Genomic DNA, 20,690 nt, shown 5'->3' on the forward strand with positions numbered 1-20,690 from the left:
AACTTGTTGGATGAAGTACATGGCAACTTGATTATTGTTAGGTAGACTGCACTACTTTTGGATGAAGCGTAGGAGAAATACATGCGCTAGCCCTTTGTGTTGTAAATCTGAGATTTTCAATGGTGTCGTTGCCTTGGCACGAACTGACCTCCTGAATAGTACATCTTTCACAAAAAAAGAGGAACAACACTTGCATACCTCTTCCAATTTCATTGGTTCACCCTCCAAACCTTCGGGCTCTGCGGCCTCAATAAAGAATGCGGAGAGCTCTTGAGCCTCGTGACGCATGCTCTCCTCTTTGAGGATGCGTTGAGACTCTTCGTGATCGAGCTCACTATCGACATTGGGAGGAGCGTATGGGACTGCCATTTCCTATCGAATCACATGACAATAAATAATTAGATCGAAAAAATAGATACACATTGATTAAAAAACTACAATCAATGGTACAATCAATGGTAACATTCACAGATCTCTCATCAATTTGACAACAACAATATAATAAAATAGCATGAAATTTCAAATCAATGGACATGAGACAAGACAAAACTGTATCATTGCAAAGTATAGACACGTTTTCAAATAACAACGTATGATTTCAAATTTCAATCATGCCTCAAGCCTGCACTATCTGGGAGTGTGCGACCAACATGCTTAATGCCTTGTAACATGCTGAGGAGATCATGTGAGGACTTGCGTTGGGTGGGATTGGTAGATACACAAGTGCACAGGACTTCTTGAAAGCGTCTGAGGAAAGCAATATAATTAGTTTAATCATCCTTAGGTAAATATTTAAGGAGTTCTTGAATGTATTTACAAAGGGAGTAGATATCTTGGCTACGCATGAAGACTAGAGGATTTGTCGATATACATTTGGGAGCCACCCACCAATATTGCTTGCTCCAGGCTTCCCTTGTCGATGGGAGAAGATTTGGCAACTTTGGAAATGTGTTCTTTGTGGGGATCAAGGTTACACTACCCCAAGGGAAGCCTGCTTGCTCCAGGCTTCCCTTGTCGATGGGAGAAAATTTGGCAACTTTGGAAATGTGTTCTTTGTGGGGATCAAGGTTACACTACCCCAATCACATACGCTTACATATATTCCAGCCCATCCAAAATGCAACAAGATATTACTCCCATGAACATCATTGTGAGTGATGTTATTCGCGTGCAAAAAGATGAAGGTTCGGAGAAATCCATTAATGATAGGCCATATATTCTTCTTGATGCCTTCAACGATCCCCTCGGTGTCTCTGAAACCCTTGCTCATGGCCACATTCTTCCCTCCTTTTGGAGTCTCTCTAGCTAGTGGTCGAGGTTTCCACCATTCCACATCTTGAAGATGAGGGTGGGCGCTCGCGTGGCGTGTCTCGCCAATCCCAGAGCAGCAATGATTCCACTATGAGTGATATTCATAATTGTGGCTTTATGCAGCGCTATGTCATTGGCACTCTTCTAGCCATCACCGTTGATTAGTTTGCCAGCGTAAAATTTATATATGACGGTTTGATGGTTGACTTTCACCCTGTGACCATGCCGTATCTACCTTCTCCAATGCTTGCCATTTGTGGAAATTCAATGCAACCCATGTGCATGATGACGCGGTTGCATGGGTCTAAACTTCCCATGTTGGGGGGCATTGGATCATTGCTAGAGATTGGTACTTCCGAAGCGGCAAGCACTTCGGGTACATCCTTGGGCTCTTCTTCAATCCTTGATCTCTTTATTTGTTGCTTCATGCTTCTGTAGAGGACCTCTACTTCCTTCATGCGGTCCATGAAGCCAGACATCCCTTTAATTTGCTTGTCAAGGTTTTCTGCAACTCTGCAAACTTGCCCTATGATTCGACTCACATTGTGGCCCACAACTGACCACCTGTAAGGACTTCAGTCCCACCTGAAGCACCACAAAATTTTGCAACTAGTGCTACATATGTAGCACTACATAACTCATCCAAAAATGATTTGTATGAGGACTCTTGCGAGACTTCCTGGAGGCGATCACTTCGTAATCCATAAAGATGAGTGCATACAAATTCTTCAACATATTTGCGCTCAACTTTTTTTATCTTGCCTGTAGTACTCATGATGTGCGTAGAAGCTAAAATAAAAAAAACAAAAAATCAAAACTTCTCAGGAGTATAAGTGACATGTAATACAACACATTGTAGTCATTCTTTACAACACAACCATTGGGCAATCACCCTAAACCCTAAACCACAGGTTTACATGAATGTAATTTATGATTAATATACACAAGAACATGTGCACGATTATGCATGATGTTAAATATGATTTTTCATATCATAAAGAAATATGTTATGATTTTTCGAATCAAAAAACTCGCATGTATGAGATATTATCAATAGGAATGTGACAAAGTCATAGAAATACGCATTATTTTACAAATTACAAAGATTAACATAAAATATGGTGTCACATGTGTATCCTTCTCATTGTAAGGATCTAAGAAAGTGTTAAGCATCAGACACAAGGGTTTTATTCCCGTTGTAAGAGCAAAGTATAAACATTCGAACCAGACATCGAGAACGATGACACTATAAAAAATAGTAGCTCATTAGATAATGGTTTTTTTTTCACAAATTGTGTCTGAGAGAAACTCTTCCCGTTGTAAGAACCGAAGATCATGACGAGGGGAGTAGTTTAAATATTACACTTCTCATTATATAGATCTACAATGTAGATATACGAATCATGTGGTCCATGACTATGTATATTGAAAAGTGTATAGCTTAAAGACTCACTAGATAAAAAATTTATTCACACAGATCGTGTCTAGGAGTATCTTCTTCCGTTGTAAGAACCAAGGCTTAGACGTAGGAAGAAGTATGTTTTTTGTAAGCTCACATTTCATTGGAACTTATTTTACCTAAAGCATCGTACAAAGTAAGAGTGTCGTGAGACATATCAAACAAATGCACATGCTATCTAATGGTCTCCTAAAACACCGTACAGAGTATGAGTGACGACAAGCATATCAAAACAATGTACGGTGTTATCTAAATTTCTAAAACATTGACTCAAGTAAGAGTGATACAAAGCATATCAGAACAAGAGTCAATGTTTTCTACTTTTTTCTTGATTACTATGGAAGTAAGATATAAAATCAGACAAGCCATAGTAATTTCTATATCCTAAATTTTAAACTGTTATGTGACTAAGAGGGCCCGAAGGCGTATCAGAGACACATACAGTAATATAATCACATGGAAGTAAAATTTAAATTATTCACGTATAAAAAACGAATTCGAAGAGAAAAGCTGCTTACCAATATGCGAAGCTGACCTGCTCGAGAGTATGAGGTAGAGAGTGTGAGCTGTAGACAACTAAAAAGCTTAAAAATCGATATCGATAAAAAACATATCGAAGTACGATGCGTGTTTTTTTAATATAAATCTAGCGTATTGATTGATACTCTATCGATCGATAGAGTATCAATCGATAGATTTAAAGTTATTCAAAAATACCTCATATTTTACTATAATACACGAATAATGATGAGTTATTTGATATAAATTACAGTATTCGATCGAATAAATGCAACATAGTTTGTGTGTGTGTGTGTGTTGATGTTGTGCTTGAGATAGAGTAGAGAGAGAAGGTGTAGGGAGAGGGGGGGGGGGGGGGGGGGGGGGGATTGGAGAGGGAGCGATGGTGGAGAGTAAGGAGAGCAGAGTATGCAGAAAAAACGTGGCATACTTTACCTTCTTGCCTATTTTAGGTGCCAGGCATTATCGTGGGTATTACCATGACTATTACCGCACCTATTACCACGGCTAGTCATTTCAAATGGATACATGCGAATCTGAGGTTGTAGGAGGAGGGGGGGTACAAACCACCCCATCTACCCTTAGCTAACCATTATTCCATTTTTTAGCCTTTTCAAATTTTTTATGAAGATTTTTAAAAATTTTTATGGATACTTTATTTTGTAGTACTATTAAATGTTTATTACTTGTATTTTTTAAGTTCTCTTTTAGTTAAAAATAAAATTTAGCACTCATTTAATTTATTCTCTTTGAACTTAACTTCATGTAATTCTTTTAATGGAATTTAGGGCTTTTCTAATTATTTATTTTTTAGGACACATGACTAAATAAACACCATTTCGCGTGTGCAGGACATCGACTAGGATGATCGTGGCCCCCCTGGAGGCCTTGAGTACAATAGTTGGCTCAAGGAAAAACTCCATTCTCCTTGCGTCAAGTGCAAAGGGGCAATCCCTCGCTTGAGGTGCATTGCATTGGAGCAGGTGGAGAACAAAGGGCTTTGGCATCCTCAAAAAAATGCTCAGAGAGATGAGAGCATGACTCACCCGTTGCTTGAAGAGGTGCCCCATTGGTATGTGTTCGATGGTGGTGCACCGGTACTCAAGGCCAAACAGCAGAGGCAAGAGTGACTGGGCGATTTGGGTGCATCGCATGCTGATCCTCCCATTGACTCTACTTCGACAGCTCCTATGGCCTCTCCATCGCACTTTGACGTAGAGGATGAGCACATGTTTGACATTTGTAATGAGTTACTAGCTCATCAACGTGACGTGTGCGAGGAGGATTGTCAGCCCTGCACTAAACGAGCTGCCAAAACGGAGGATAGATTAATGGCAAGTGCCTGAACACCTCTTTACGATGGTGTACGGTACTCGGTGCTCCGAGCATCATTGGAATTCCTTAACTTGCAGACAAAATTTGGTTGGAGTAATGCAAGTGTCAATGCACTAGTTCTATAAGTATGGAACGTGGCTTTTATATACTATCCACTAGCTTTATGGTGCCATCTTCTAGTAATAATAGTAATACGCTTGTTTGTTGTAGTTTGAAGGGGAAAATGTTGCCATAAGATCACCACATGCCTTCAGATCGTTGACGAGCTAGATTTTATGTCACTGCACTTCGAATAGAGTATGAGCGTATCCATGCATGCCTTAACGATTGCATGCTATACGGCAATGAGCGTGTCCCTCATTGCCACTCAAATGATGGAATGATGCGTGTCCCTCCTGATTCACCTGCATGGAGGAACATCAAAACTCAATGGATAGAGTTTGGATTGGAGCCTTGACACTTGAGGCTTGGGTTAGCAAGTGATGGTGCCAACCCCTTCGGCACTAAGTCTACTTCATGGAGACGTTGGCGTGTGGTGATCATCAACTGTACTACATTTATTCGATCGGATAATGCAATTTATATCGAATAACTCATAATTATTTGTGTATTATCATAAAATACGTGGTATTCTTGAATAATTTATAATCTATCAATCGATAAACTATCGATCAATATTGTATCTATCAATAGTTTATCGATCGATACAATATCGATCAATACACTAGATTTATATTATAAAACGTGCGTCGTTGTTCGATACATTTTCTATCGATTTCGATTTTGGAGCTTTCTAGTTGTCTACAGCTCACACTCTCTACCTCATACTCTTGAGATGCATTGTATTCTCTCTATGTTTATGGAAATGAATCTGTTTTGGAGTTGCTAATTGATGACTTTGTTGAGAGTCAAGAAATGTCTTTTTATTTGATTGCCAAGCAAAGTCCTCAATACTGATGTTTATGCGAATTCTCTTTAATACTTGTCTTTGTTGCTACTAAATCCAAAAAGTGAGATATATAGCTCAATAGGGAGCTACAGTGAGAAAAAGTGAGATACATTATCATGAAAAGATGTTTACATTTTTCCATCTATCATAGGCACTAGGTCATCAACCTCTTCATTGTCTGAACATCCTGTAGCCACTTCCCACTCCATCTCATCGTCGCTACATCTCTGTTCCACCACAGTTTCATGAGTTTGAAGCACTCCAAAGTGTACTTTGGTCGCATGTGTGGCTATCTTTGTGGGTGCATGAAGGAGACGCATGTTACAAAAGACGTGCACAAGGTCTGCGGCACGATTAGGACTTCAGCGATTTTTGCGCTTTGAGTTTACAAAGTCATAAGAAGACCAATTGCGCCCACATCTACCACTGGATGCCGCGACCAAAAGCACCCTGGTCGCCACGTGTTGTAACTCAACTACATCTCCTCCATATTATTTCCACCATATTGAGCGTGAAATATTTTTTATGCTATTAAGAACCCAAGGATCTCCGAAATTTCCTTCCCTATTGGCATAATCCACCCTCTGTTGGAATACATCCATGCCATTGTCACCTGGCAACAACTGTGAGCAGACGTTTTTAAAGTCTCTCATCACCTCTTTGTTGGAGGCTTGTCCGCTCATCTGGAACTTTGGATCCAAGACAAATGCAACACCATGCAATGGTGTGTGCATTTGAGCCCAATGTTTTTCCACAAGATGCACGATCTGTGATTTTTCTACTTGCACTGTAGTGGTTGTATTCTTTGGTTTGACGCAACGCCTCAGGCATGATCCAATAAACCTTACCAATGAAAAAATTATATGTGTGGACAACCCTTAGTAGTTTCACATAGGTCTTACTAACCCCAACAAGTTTGTCAATGTTCCACCAAAAGAGAGGAGATTGCACCAAGGACACACATTTTTGAGTTGCTTTGCAATGGCTTGGATACTTGCTGAGCCAAGCCTCCCAACTGTGATCTGCAACAGTTTTTGTAAGAGCCGCTCGCACTTCAATGAGATTATTCAAAACATAGTATGATGTAGCGAACCGTGTGGCATAGAAAATTTGAAGTGCTTTTTTCGGAGACTTGGAGCAAAATAAAGCATATGTAAACTGATGTTCCCGTATAAACTTGACTATGTGATTGGCGTCAATAAGAACCTGTTTTATGAATGATATTCTGCCCGTATTCTTTAGGAGTAAATTCAGGGTTTGAGCTGCACATCCAATCCATGTAATTTTTGAGTACTTTTCCATAATGGCTAAACCTGCTCCTTTGTAGTTTGAAGCATTATCTGTAACAATAGCTGTCACATTCTTCGGTCCACCTAATCAAGCAATAGCTTGCTCAAATACCTTTGTCAACTAGAGAGATGTCTTCTCTTTCAATGAGGTATCAACGGCCTCCAAAAACATTGCACCTTTGGGACAAATTACCATGACATTAATCAATGGTTTTTTCTCACAACTAGTCCATTTGTTGAGGGCTATGCTATAGCCAAATGCTGGAACAAAGTCAAGCACTGTGCTTGAGAATCGCTTATGTACTTCTCTTGACTTTGTCAACCTACTCTATTCGCATTGTATTATAATCAGGATAGATGAATTCTTTTTTTGCAGTTGACATTAGGGCATCTTTGAAAATAGGATTTCTTATGACATTAAATGGGATTCCAGAAGCCATGAAGGCTTGTGTCCACTTTAGATGCAATTCGAGCATGTCCTGTTGAGTGAATGCTGCCTGTAGAGTCCCAGGCATACCAGCTCTGCTGGATGTCCCGGGACTAGCATCTATCCCTCCCATGGCACCATTTGGAAAAGTGTAAGGACTTTGAAGTGTTCCGGTTGTTCCCATTGAAGGTCCTTGGATAGCTCGCATGTCTTCTTGATCCACACTCACTTCTTCTATGCTGACAGATGACGCACCTATCATACCCTTCTGTCTCTTAGGAAGAAGTCCTGCCTGTTTGCATTTCTTTACATACCCTACAAAATGGACCCATATGTCATTAGGTGGTGCTCCACATTCTTTCACATTGGTACTAGTGCCGAATAAATGTTCTTTGATGCGAGTTGCATTGCCGTGCCACTTATGCCCACAATGTTTGCATTCCAAAAACAAAACTGTTTTGCCTCTCTCTTTTTCCTCCACATACGACCACTCTTTTCCTCGCACCATGCTTTCTGACTTCAACAAAATATATCCTACAATCAATAGATACATTGTGATTATAATTTTTCACCATAATAGCGCAATGAGAAAGATTAAAGATTATAGATAAGATTTGCTAAATTAAAATGATGAATGAATAGTGTTAAGATAATATTTTAGGGAATATCACCAATGGATATATCATTCTTGGCTACTAGGTGGTAAAGAGCGTTTTCTCAAGACAACCTAGATGAGTGATGGAGTCATCTCACATTCCACTATCTATGTCTCTTGGAGGTACCAGGTACTGCTGAAACACAACCAATCGACCCTAAAATAACTGAGGTCTCTAATTTCTATATCAACATAGAGGTAAGATCATGAGCTCAATAACATCCATGTGACTCCCAAGTACTATGCATGACTAATATTCACTAGGAGAGTAAGAGCTTTCGCTCGATCACAACCTAGTGAATTATATAGGTAATCCACCATATTCACTTAGAGGTAAGAGCATAAGCTTGATAACAACCAAGTGAATCCTACTTCATACCTTAAACCTCACTTGGAAGTAAGAGATTCATCTCATAACAACCAAGAGGCACTAAGTGGAAATATTCTTTGCAACCAAGTGAATCCTACTTCATACCTTAAACCTCACTTGGAAGTAAGAGAATCATCTCATAACAACCAAGAGGCACTAAGTGGTTACTTAGTCTTGACAAATGCAACAACATAACACATTTTCCATGCTTGGGTCAATGCAAAGCTATGGTTTCCTTGGAGTCCCTCAATATTAGCAGTTGCAAATAGCTCCTAGAAATGCTAAAAATAAACTATTTTCTAAAACTTGAAAAACCCACATATGGAAAATGTTAGAGGTAATTTGGCTATATTTGATTATTTTTACTCTAAATTCTTTCCATTGGTTGTTAAAAAGCACGCCATGGCTGTAGGTGCTTTGGTCCTTACGTATGCCAAATGTGGTATCCTCACAAAGCTTGAAAAGTCTTGAATCATCTCTATGCTAGGATGTTGTCTCTTGGGTCATGACAAGAAAACTCTAAGACTTGAAATGGAAGCTAATCTAGTTCATCAGATCATGGATGTGCATCCAAGCATTGTGCATCATGTCATATGGTATATGTCTAATCAATCATGCTTATTTGCATTGATGATAGTGTTTTGTGTTGTAAAAAGAAGATTTATACACATTGACCATCATCACATTCTTGACAGTCATTGGATTCCAAGTCAATTGATGAGAATGATTCAAGAGTGCTATAGGTAATTGCACTTTTTTTCTAAACTACTATTTTCACTAAAGGGTTGATGTAACATTGGAGAATAATCATAAGTCCAACTCTAACACTAGAGACGCATAAAGCAGTGTGAGAGAGGCACAGTCTTGTCGAGATTATATTAAATGTGGAGCAAGTTGTACCAACTCCACACCATGCATTTTTTGGGCTTTTCTTTGTTTGATGGGCACATCACACCACACACAATTTGCATGTGAATGCATCACGCTATCACTACATGAATTTCTTCTAGGAATCTTTCAAACACTAATAGTACTTATTTTTTTCATATAATGTCATGTGATTTAGCATTGTATAAAAGACTCGTTCTCAACAACCAAATTGAATTTTGTAGGCATGATATAGTTTTTATTCTTATTTCAACAATCTTGCATCAAAGTCTTGCAATCAAGGACTATGGCAAGTTGGACTTTGGTGGGCTTAATGTGTATAGGCAATCAAGGACAGGGTGAGAGGGCGCATAAGGGCTCACAAACACTGGCCACTCTCAAAGAGATCCATTGATAAAAAGGTTGACATTTTAAAATTAAGCTTGGCAAGCACCAATATAAAACAATTTTGTGTAGGCTAGTACGCACAACTATCCCAAAAATAGTATCTTACAAAAGCATGAGCATAGTTGTACTATGCCTTGACCACCACCTTTTTACAAAAAAAACCATAAAATCCAATGATACATTAGAAAAGCAAAGAAGCTTACAAAGAAAAAAAGATGTCTGAGATACATGGTACAATGTCCGAAGAAGCTAGGGAGAAAAAATACAAGGGGACATCCTAAGATTACCTCATAGGTTTGTTCTCTTATGACTAATTTGTCTTGGACTCTCCATTGTCGCTTTACGAAGTCTCAAGGGTTCACTTGTGTGGTGGACCAATAGTGCTCTCCTTCCTTACTTTGTTGTGACCTTGCGCCAAGGTCATTGACTTGCTCTTCTAGAATTTGGTGAAGAGCCCGATCCTCTTTCCAACCTTCAAGATCTCCTACGGTATCTCCTACAATTTTTTTTCCCATCAAAACATTGGGAAATATATTAGAGGGAGAAAAAAAGAGTACAAAGACCACGAGGAATACATGGGGAACAAGGGACTTGGATTAGAGCGTGGGGGGGGCACAAATCTCCTACCTTTTTTTTCCAAAAAAGTGCAAGGTGAATTATACTAAGAAAGGAAAGAAGATTACAAAAGGGTGTAAGGTCACAAAGTTTGGTGTACAACTTGGTAGTTCTACAAAAATTGCAACTGGTATCTTTCCACTCTTGAAGAGCACAAGCTGGGGCATCCAATAGAGGGCCTCCCGTAAGAAGGGGACATCCAATCAGATAATAATCTCCACCTAGATGGGTTCACGAAACTCCTTCGCCCTGAAGTGTTGAAGTGCATAAAGTCAGTGTTAATAGAGACGCGGGTTGAGCGGACCTAGGGTGCAGATCCCGTCTGTGAATGCTCTCTACGGTTTTCATGTTACCTCGCCCCCTTTGAAGATATTTCCCCCTTTCTCTCTTGTCATTACCCTTGTCCAAAAGTTCCTCCCCACCTTCTCTCCCCTCCCCCTAGGGGGCAAGTGTGAGGTCCATGGAGCTTTAGGAAGCATTGTGCAATGGGATGGTGCGAGCAAGGCCGAGCAACATAAGAAATGTTGTCATCCCGACATCATCTCCTTATATCGTACCTTTCAATACTTTGTACCAAGGAGATTCTGCCATTGGCAAACCAATGCAACCCTCCTTTTTGTCTTTTCCACCTGCACACCTAGTCATGTTTAGCCCCATAGGAATGTTACTTTAAGATCCCCCACCTTCCTATGCATCCATGGATAGTATACCTCCCAAAAACTCTATCAATGGGGGGTTGCTACTATCAAACACATGAGAACCACCAGTACACTCCCTTTGTCTCACGAGCAGGCTTAATTTAATCTTAATGCTAGATTTACCTCAAGCCTAATCCATCCTAATATTAAAGTATTAACAGCTGAGAGAAGGTATAGCTTTGTGTTCCATGGAACCCATTAGAAGTGATAAGGGGGGTCAAGAGTCGCTTCTTATCAACGAGGACCTTCAAGATCAAGGCAAAGCATCTAAAGACCAGAATGAAGAGTTTGAGAACTCAACGGAAGAAGTCATGGTTATTATCTCTACCAAGGAGGAGCTGGAATTGTGGAACTCTTAGAGCTACAAGACAGAGTTATCATAGGTTTCTTTCATGGTGCAAGACCTTCCCTTGAAGCTCTGAAAGCTTGGATGACTTAGAACTGGGAGAACAAGAATATTAAGGTAACTCATGTGCAATACCTCCCAAATAATTATTATCTTTTTTTATGTGCCTCCCACCTTCTCAACTAAAAGGAAAAAAGAGGTATGCAAGGACCCTACAAGAGTCTCTGTATCCCTAGATAAAGCTTCCAAGAATAGCAAAAAATGAAGTGCCCTAATATCAGAGCTATCTCTTTTAACTATAAAGGTTTGACAGATCCCAATAGAGCTCAAATCATCAAGAACTGGTTGTTTGAAGCTAATGTCAAACCTGGTTTTATATGTCTTTAGGAGATTAAATCCAATGGTCAAATATTATCCTCTAATCTACAAAGGTTGGGTGCAAGATATAGGTGGTATACCACATCTCATTGTAATGGCAAGGGTAGTGATGCATTGGGAATATCTAAAAAATATGCCAATTTAGTTATTAAAGTTCAGTCCTCTACTAATGGTAATTGGGTATCTATAACCCTTGACAAACCTTTTGCATATACTCTGGTTTCCTTGTATGCATCTAACTCTACAAGAGAAAGAGCTGCTATATGGGAAGAACTGGCCAGTCTTTCTAGTCCTTGCATCTGTGCAGGGGATTTCAATATGGTAGAAACAATCAAGGATAGGTGGAGTCAACTTGGGCAAGCCCTAGGAGGCAAAGAAAAGATTCAATGGGAAAATGCAGTCTTAAAGCTGAAATTGGTGGACATCTCCAAGTGAGCTAGAATGATCTGGACCAACAAGAAAAATGGTTTCAGTTTCACGAAAGCTAGGACTGGACAGAATATACATGCGCAATGATCTGCTTAATGAATTTTGGCAGCAGGTAAGTTGCATCAAGGAAATCTCTATTATGATGGCTAATCATGTGCCTATCATCTTTGATTTGAAAAAGGATGAATGTAGCTATAAAGCAGGATGGCCTCACTTCGGTCAAAACCCTTCTTTCCATAGCAACTGTCAAAGAGAGAATAAAAGACACTTTCGATAACTCCTTCTCATGTAATACCTCTGCTTTTAAAGCTTGGGATTGTGTTGTCAAGAAAACTCAAAATCTGCTAACTGAGTATAAAGCTAAGGCTAAAGAAATTAGGAGTAGTAGAAGAATGATGATAAGGAGCCAAATTGACAAATTAGAAAAAGGCCTAACTCCTAGGAATCCTCCTAGTCCCCAACTAGTTGAGCTGAAAGCCAATCTTGGAGATGAAGAGCTTTTATGTGCTAAGGCCTCACCTATGGACAAGAGACTTTTGGGCTGGCAAGATTATTCACTCTCCTTTAAAAAACAAAGGCCAAAGATTTATTCCCTTTTTGAAAAATAAAGAAGGACTCACTGTGTGCTCTCATGAACAGAACTTGAAGGTTGCTAAATCTTTTTTCTCTGATATTTTTTCTTTCCCTCCCAAAAGAGGGGCGGGTATATTACCGTGCTAATTACTACTAAACGACTATTCAAAAATAAAGGTGCTCATTTGGACAGTAAGCAATCAATTGTTTTTTGAAAGAGTATACAAAAAAAACAAAGAATTGAAATTGAATTTACTTTACCTTGACAATTTTATGTGCAAAAGATCAACTATTTAAAAAAGTTACAAATAAAATGAAAATAGTTGTATATACATTATGCCACATTGGGACTTTACAAAACCTTGGAAAAATACTTTTCTATCTAATCCTCCTCGTTCTCATCGTCATTCAAAGGCACGTACATTTGATCACCTTGACCCTACATAAACCCAAACCAAATTAAACAATTATCAACAGCTCAAAACAATTGATACAAAATTATTTGTTTAAACTTATCGCTTGTAGTGATTCAACCACTATGTCAAACTGCTCACAAGAGATGTGGTTGTTCTCAAAAAACCATTGCCAAGTATCAAATTTTCTATGTCGCTCTCGATACTTGACCATCTCTCTGGTTGGTCGAGTAAGAGTGATATTTTCCTAAGTTAGCAATAACAATAACAAATCATAAACTATAATCTTTATAATCACCAATTTAGGTTGTAATTTAATCAATCTTACATATTTTTCCTTCCAGGCTACTTTGCCTTCTGAGCCATAGTGTGTGGGAGTTTGTCTGGAACAAGCTTCACGTTGTTGTCTATAGGATGAGCCCGTTTTTGCATCCTAATTGCTCTTTTCTTGCATCTCCCACTCCCTCTTTGCATCTGCCATGTTTCCATTGCAGTAGCTCCTTTCTGGATCTCTAACCTTGTTGGCTACTGTGCGTCGTATACTGGACTGCTTATTTTTCAAAAATATTTGTATGTAACCCTCCAACCACTATTGTGAAAAATATTGATCGGTGCATGATCGAGAAGTTGGTCTCTAAACTTTACAAAACAATTCTTATACGCCAAATGTATAAGAATCTGAAGATGGCATCAAAGTGCTCTGGCATGTGTTGTACCAAATTCCACCTCCCCGCCATATTTCCATATTTTACTCTCTTGTAGTAGCACCCATGCGTGTTTGGCATGGGTACGCCTGTATCCTCGTCCTCTGTGTCAGGGGCGGCACGCTTTGAAATAGGGGACTCCATTCCCATGCCACTACCAAAACAAGCAAAGCCACAAGATCCTCCACCGCTTCGTCTCTCCCGGTGCTCGCTACCTTGAGACGAGTGTCAACGCGCTCCGCTAGTGGAAGTACGTCGACGTTGTTCTAACAAAGCAGGATTGGAATGGAGTGGCGTAGGACCCTGTAATGCCATGGGAGTGGAACCTTGAGATGACATGGGAGTGGGACCCTACGATGGAAGGGGAGGATAACGATAATAAGGGGCCATAGACTGAGGTGCCACTGGTGCAAGGCTTTGGATGTAAGGAGCCCTTCCTTGACTCCCCCATGGTGTGGACTGCGGAGAAAGACCGTAGGTTGCAAGCTGCTGCTAAGTGTAGCAACCAAACAATCCCTTCATCGAGCGGAGGTACTGGTCTTGTAAAGAGAGAGCCCTCTGTAGGTCTAGATCTACGATCAGTGGAGGAATCTGAGTAGAGTAGGTGTAGGATGGCCATGCCTACAAATAACAAAAATAAACCTATGACACTCATGGTTTAGGGTTAACTAGCTAGAAATAATCTTTATTTCTTTGCTTGTTCTCACCACCTCAAGACTCGGGTCCACTGGAGGCGATGTCCACCCCGGACTACAACACGGCGCGCAAAAATTGGCGCATACACTGACAAAATAAAGTTAGTTTTAAAACTAGAAAGCACTAAAATAGGCCTCGAAAGAGACATCGGTATCATGACATCGGTATAAGTACCGGTATATTATGGGTCGGAATAAATTATGAAATGAGCGTCGAAATACGCAATGAAATAACCGCCGATAATTATAAGGAAATTCCAACGCATATTCCGACGCCTCTTCCGAAGTGTGTACCAATGATTATACCGTACTCTGTACCGACGACCAACCCTGCAAAATTTTGTTGGGCAAAGAGGGCTGGAAACTGATGCTGCATGTACCTCAGCAAAAGAAAACAACCCTCTCTGCCCAAAGAAAGAGTGCACAAGCAACCGCACTCCACCTACAAGTTGACGCTAAAGAGCGAGGGTATGGCAACTAGCAAAATTGTAAGAATAATATAACCACAAAAACAAAAGATTGATCATGGCATAACGACATAAAGATTTTATAACCAAATTAAAACATGAGTCAAAAATTGCAAAACCATAAACAGAACCTGTTTGCCATACCATAACCATTACCACAACTTGCTTGTCATACCATAACCATAACATCCATACCATCATTGCACAACCATAACCATAACTATAACCATAACCATAACCATAGCTATAACCATAACCATAACCATAATCATAACCATAACCATAGCCATAATCATAATCATAACCATAACCATCACATGATTAGCATACCATCATAGAAAAACCATAACCTTAACTTGACTACCAAACCTTAAGCATAACATCTCTGTCATACCATAAACATAACCATAAACCATAAACATAAGCACTATGAAATTGTACATGTGCAAACAATCATTGAGTGAGAAGACCCTCATGTCAATGCTTCCCAGTTGAGGTCCACTCTCTCCTCCTACAGAGCTGGGTCAAAAGGACCACAAGTCCATGCTTGTACCCATAGTTTTCCTCTCGGCATCTCGAAGGGCTCTTCACAGAAACTTCCTGCAAAATTATGGTTTACTCATTAAATAAATCTTCAAATAACATATATATTTTCAATAATTTAAAGCATACATATAATACTTACAAACTCATGTCGAAGCATATCGTAGCCTCCACTCCCAAAATGTGACGCTCTAGCAGATTCCAAACATCTCTGGCTGCATCTCTCTGCTGCTGAAATCTCTCAGGATTGTCTTGTGTCTCTAGTGCAATCCCCGCCCACTCCTCTGCATCCAACCATGCCAGCTTGGGACTATCATCATTGTACCTGTCTCTTGCCTCTAACCAATGGTGTGACATTGTGGACTTTGCTACACTCAAAATCCAGGGGTTTGAGACTGGATCGTACCCCTCTGCTGGCCTATACTCTCTTCGAATGGCCTCAACGATGTAATTCTTTCTTTCAAGATCGAGGTTATCCCAAACCTCCATCACAAAGTGACCAAATTGCATCATACAGAGCTGTCGAATCCTATTTCTCATGGCCTTTCCGACCCTCTCCGCCACAACAGCCCCATCCCTACTCTTGTACACCTTGCTAGGATCATGCTCGTGTGATCCCCAAGGTGTACATAGTGTGCCAATCGGTGAATTATCTACTGAAGAGAGTGGTGGACGCTCTCTCAATGGTGTGGACGCATCAATAGAGCTGCTACCACAACAACCACCACCTCCACATTAATTCCTACCTCGTCTCAAGGATGAACCACCCCTCAATGTAAGGGGCACACGAATCCTAGGCGTAGGGGCCACACTAGACTGAGGTGTTGGGCTGCTCGATATAGGGACCACACTAGTCCCGAGCGTAGGGTCGACCGTAGTAGGTCTAGAGGGACCTGCTACCCAAAGGTACTGTGCCATTACGATCTGCTCTGGTGTGAATTGAGACAAAAACGAGCCCATCTGCTTGGGTGACATGCCAACCGAAGTGACAGGAAAACTAAAACTAGGAGAGTATGGCTCATCGCCATCGGCCATGTCTAATCATACACAAATAACACCCACAAAATATGTTAGTTTACAGAAGAAATGCTCAATCAATACAAATAACAAATCAATGAAGCTGCTACATAAATGAATGAATCTAAAGTGTATTGTAGACTAATAAAAAGAGTTTTACAAAAGAGTTCCTAGTAAAAATCATTAGTTAATCTCTCATCCTCTATGAGATCTGATGCACCAAAGATGTCTATCTCAATCTGTACTTTTGCACCTTCGTCATCGAACTCCACTTCTTTGTTGCTCTCCGCGTCAGCTTCAGTATTTGACACCTCATCTCTAGGTTCAAACAATTGCTCACTGTTGACATCCACCTCAAAATCTAAGCTTAAAGTTTCTGTCGGTCCTCCGCTTTGTTCATGAATCACCTCTTTGACCACAACGTCCAATCCTTCACACACTTGCTTGCTATGTGGAGCAACTTGAACAACACAGAGCCAACAGGAAGTTAGACATTCTCATCATTTTTTGTCTATCGTGGATCGTGTATGAACACAACTTGTTCACAATACTATGGAAGTACGAATGTATCCCGCACATCTGTCCACACCCGCCTAGAGTTCACTTTAATCAATCCACTCTTGTCTTTATGCACAGTTGCATTAGGGCCATTGGTAATAACTTTGAACAACTTGACATCAAAGATAAACATATTAAACTTTCTAAAGCTAATCTTCAAGATGTCTTGGATGTAGCCAAGGTATTTAAGTTGGCTAGTCTCTGTGTTATCATCCTTGGCACTACTCCTACTTTCTGGAAAAAGCTTGCCCTAACACCACTGTTGAAAGTGACCCTTTTTTCATCAATCCGTTGCACTTTGAAGTGTTTCCCATGCGACCACAAGGATCCATATTTGTGATCCCGAGGGATTCATCATGGAAAACTTACCGCACCACGTAAGTGTAGGGGAGGGGTTTTTTTTTACAAGTTACATAAGCGTATAAGTTAGGGGCAGGCCCCCAACAATTTATCTCGCAAGCTTAAAAATAAGGGAGAGGGGTATCATATTTAGGGGGGAGAGGGGGGGGGGGGGGGGGGGGGGGAGAAACTAACTCGGGCTGATTACTTGTAACGATCAGTTACATGTGTGGGATGAATTTAAGGAAAGTTTTTTATCAAGTCATGCATCAAATTTTGCATCAAGCCGGTCATAGATGATGGCTAACATTCCTTCGCACAAGAGAAAATTACTTCTTTGAAAACTTTCCACTTGCATTCTAATGTTGGGCTCTCTTGATGCTCTATCATGCTTAACATTTGGTCCACCATATGAGCATATATAAGTGCTTGTTTGAAGTCTAAACATAGGTACAAATGATTCACATCATGATTGGAGGCTACATGCTCAGGCCGTTTACCACACTTGAGGTCAATACATAACATCCTATGATCCGATTCCGGATTCCATTCACCAAGTGTAAAGCTTTGTATGCATTCCAGAGTGGCTTCCAAGAACAACATATAGTCAATCACGCTATCACCATTGTGCTTTCTACATGTAAAGTCATTGGTGCCTTGCCATAGAGATACACCATTTGCAATGAGCATTCCAATACTATTGCACATATGTAGAAGTGACTTTCCATAGTGATCCGGTTCTTTTGCATCATTAGAACTTCGATTATACATGTATAAGTCATCCATTCTTCTTGAGACATGCGGCATGTCGACTTGTTGTGGGTCGTGTTGTAGCATATTTGTGCGAGCATTCATGTCTCCAAAAACAATGACTTCACCTGATCCTTGTAATGAGAAATGTCTTCCGCTAGTTCAACAAAGGGCTGATCTCTATCCATATTCAAGCGAGCATAAAAAAGTTGGAGTCATAGTGAGGAATGTAGCAACCAACCACAAACATGACTTGACCATTTGGTGGGCTGATTTTCAGCCATAAGTAGTGTTTATACTTATCTTCTTTGACAATGGAAACATCTTTCAAACCCTTTTTGGTCATACATGCTACACCTCCTTGGCCTCTTCGTTGCTTTGCATTTCCCACATCAAAGAATGCACATCGTATTTGTCAAATCCAAGAATTCGTTGCGTATCATGTTCCCATGTTTTGACAAGAAGTATCATATCGGAGTCATTGGTAAGCTTCTCAATGCCAATCCTCGCATTCCATGGATACCCGTTACAATTCCAAAAGCTTATTTGCAAGCGTGAGTTGGTCTCATAGATCATGTGTCCCTATTTGTTGGGTGGACTTGCATCCTCCTCAAGTGGCTTTTCTTCTTAAGATGATACCTTAACCTTCTTGCTTCTTTCCTCATATGCTTTGCGACGTACATTTTGTTGCATAAGAGTGCGATCATTAGGAGATTTCGGAGGTCTTTTGGAGGGCCTTTTGGAAGAGAGAGGAAAATAAGCTCCTCCAATGAGAGAAGAGCCTACGTTACGTAAAAAAATAGATTGATATTCACAAAAATATAAAAGGTGTCCCTCTCCTCATTTAATAATCTAGTGGTCCTTGAAGACGATCACTCTCTTTCATTTAATGTGAGCACCTTTTTCAGAAGGTAGATGTGGTACATTTGATACGGCTTACGTCATCACTAGAATTCAAAAAGTTACAAAACTATCAAGTGGTGGAAGATTTTGAAACTTTTGATACTGTCAATGCGTCCGGAACGCCCAAATATCCTAGAAATGAATATCCAATTGCTTAGCTCCGACATCCAAAGAGGCAAAGAATGTCAAAACCCCTAAAAGAACATTTTACTAACGGCGCGCGAGGGGGCATTCCAAAATTTTGGAATGCCTCATCGCGCGCCGTTAGTAAAAAGCCCCTTTTTTCCTCTTTTAGAGAGCTTTTTGAGAGAGGAGCTCGACATGTTCATTTTATTTCCAATGTTGAATCAATCATGACCCCCCCTACTGATCACAAGGGGCAGAGTTCCTCGTTAAAGGCTCTTGAATCCACGACTTGCTTTTTATGCGGTGGACACCCATGACTTGCTTTCTATGCGGTGGGAACCCACGTCTTGCTTTCTATGCGGTGGGAGTGTCCATGACGTGCTTTCTATGCGGTGGGCATACCTAGTTGTATGGGCAGCTAGGCGACAACGGGAGGAGTGAACTCTCGCTGGAGGGGGGATGTTGTACCTCCAGAACGTTGGAATTTTAATGAATAAGTTTGAGTAGAATTTTTACTAGAATACTGTCTTGGTGTTGTTTGCAATACTGGTTGAAGGGCTGTCTTAATGAACAATGTGCTTCGGAATTAAAACAAGGAATGTTTATGTTGAACAACCTTTGTGGTAGTAATTAGGTCACACAAGGAAGTGTGAGTATGGGGGTGGAAAGTGGGGGCTTGGCTCAGGTTGCCAATGCCTACAAGATGGGTGGTCCCGATTGGTCGGGAACTATCTGTCCCCATAGTGCTTGCTTCGATATTAGTAATACTCATTGAACCTAGAGCAGTGAAATCTCGAGAGTACGTGCCTCTGAAACATGGGGAAAAAGGCACTCGGGGTTTCTCTCCTCTTGGAAGGTGGGTCTTAGGATCGCTAGATAGTTTAAGTACGCTTCCCCTGCGAGGTGGAGCTAGATCTCCCTGCTAGTAGGCTCGAACTCGACTCACCTTGTGATGAGAGATCGTCCGCTAGTCGAACCCTGAACCATTTTGTTTGCTTCCGCAATAGATCTAGTGGCCACCAGCGTCACCATCAAATCCGCTGGTTGATACGGTGGGGGTGGGGACCTCACAACTCTGCAGGTTCAGAGGGGGTGAATGTCGTGCAGCTCCGCTCCCGTGCTAAGAAAGATGCTAAGAAAATGCACATCAAGCTTCTTTAAAGCCTACACATTTAGTGAGCAGTGATCAAGGCTTGTTAACAGGCCAAGCTTAATGATTAATGTATGCCAGATGAGGCTTAAAAGGGCCAACTCATACCTTAATGATGCCAAAAATGACTATTATTGAAGTGAGCACAGACGGGATATTATAATCTACAACTGTAGTGCTTAAAGTGCTCTACCGGCCTGTCTTTACCGCTTGTCGATTGGAGCTACGGTGAAGAAGTTATGGCCGTTTGAAGTTGGAGTTAATGCAGATCCGCACCGGATTGGGCAACTGCAGCTGAGGTGACAGAATTGAAGTGAATGCGTCGGGCTGAAGTGCTCAATTTTTGGAGCGTGTCGGTCTTTTCTAATCAGGGATCGGAGTTTCGGTTGCCAAGTTA

At 40.6% G+C, this 20,690-nt stretch overlaps 2 pseudogenes; both read right to left on the minus strand.

Moving 5' to 3' along the window:
• Positions 1-1,520: 1,520 nt before the first annotated feature.
• LOC147422198 (uncharacterized) lies at positions 1,521-2,086 on the minus strand (annotated as a pseudogene).
• Positions 2,087-5,935: 3,849 nt separating this feature from the next.
• On the minus strand, positions 5,936-16,485 carry LOC147422199 (uncharacterized; annotated as a pseudogene).
• Positions 16,486-20,690: the final 4,205 nt, after the last annotated feature.

Source organism: Adiantum capillus-veneris, chromosome 27 (assembly GCF_014529385.1).
Source record: "Adiantum capillus-veneris isolate H3 chromosome 27, ASM1452938v2, whole genome shotgun sequence".
Taxonomy (NCBI): Eukaryota; Viridiplantae; Streptophyta; class Polypodiopsida; order Polypodiales; family Pteridaceae; genus Adiantum; species Adiantum capillus-veneris.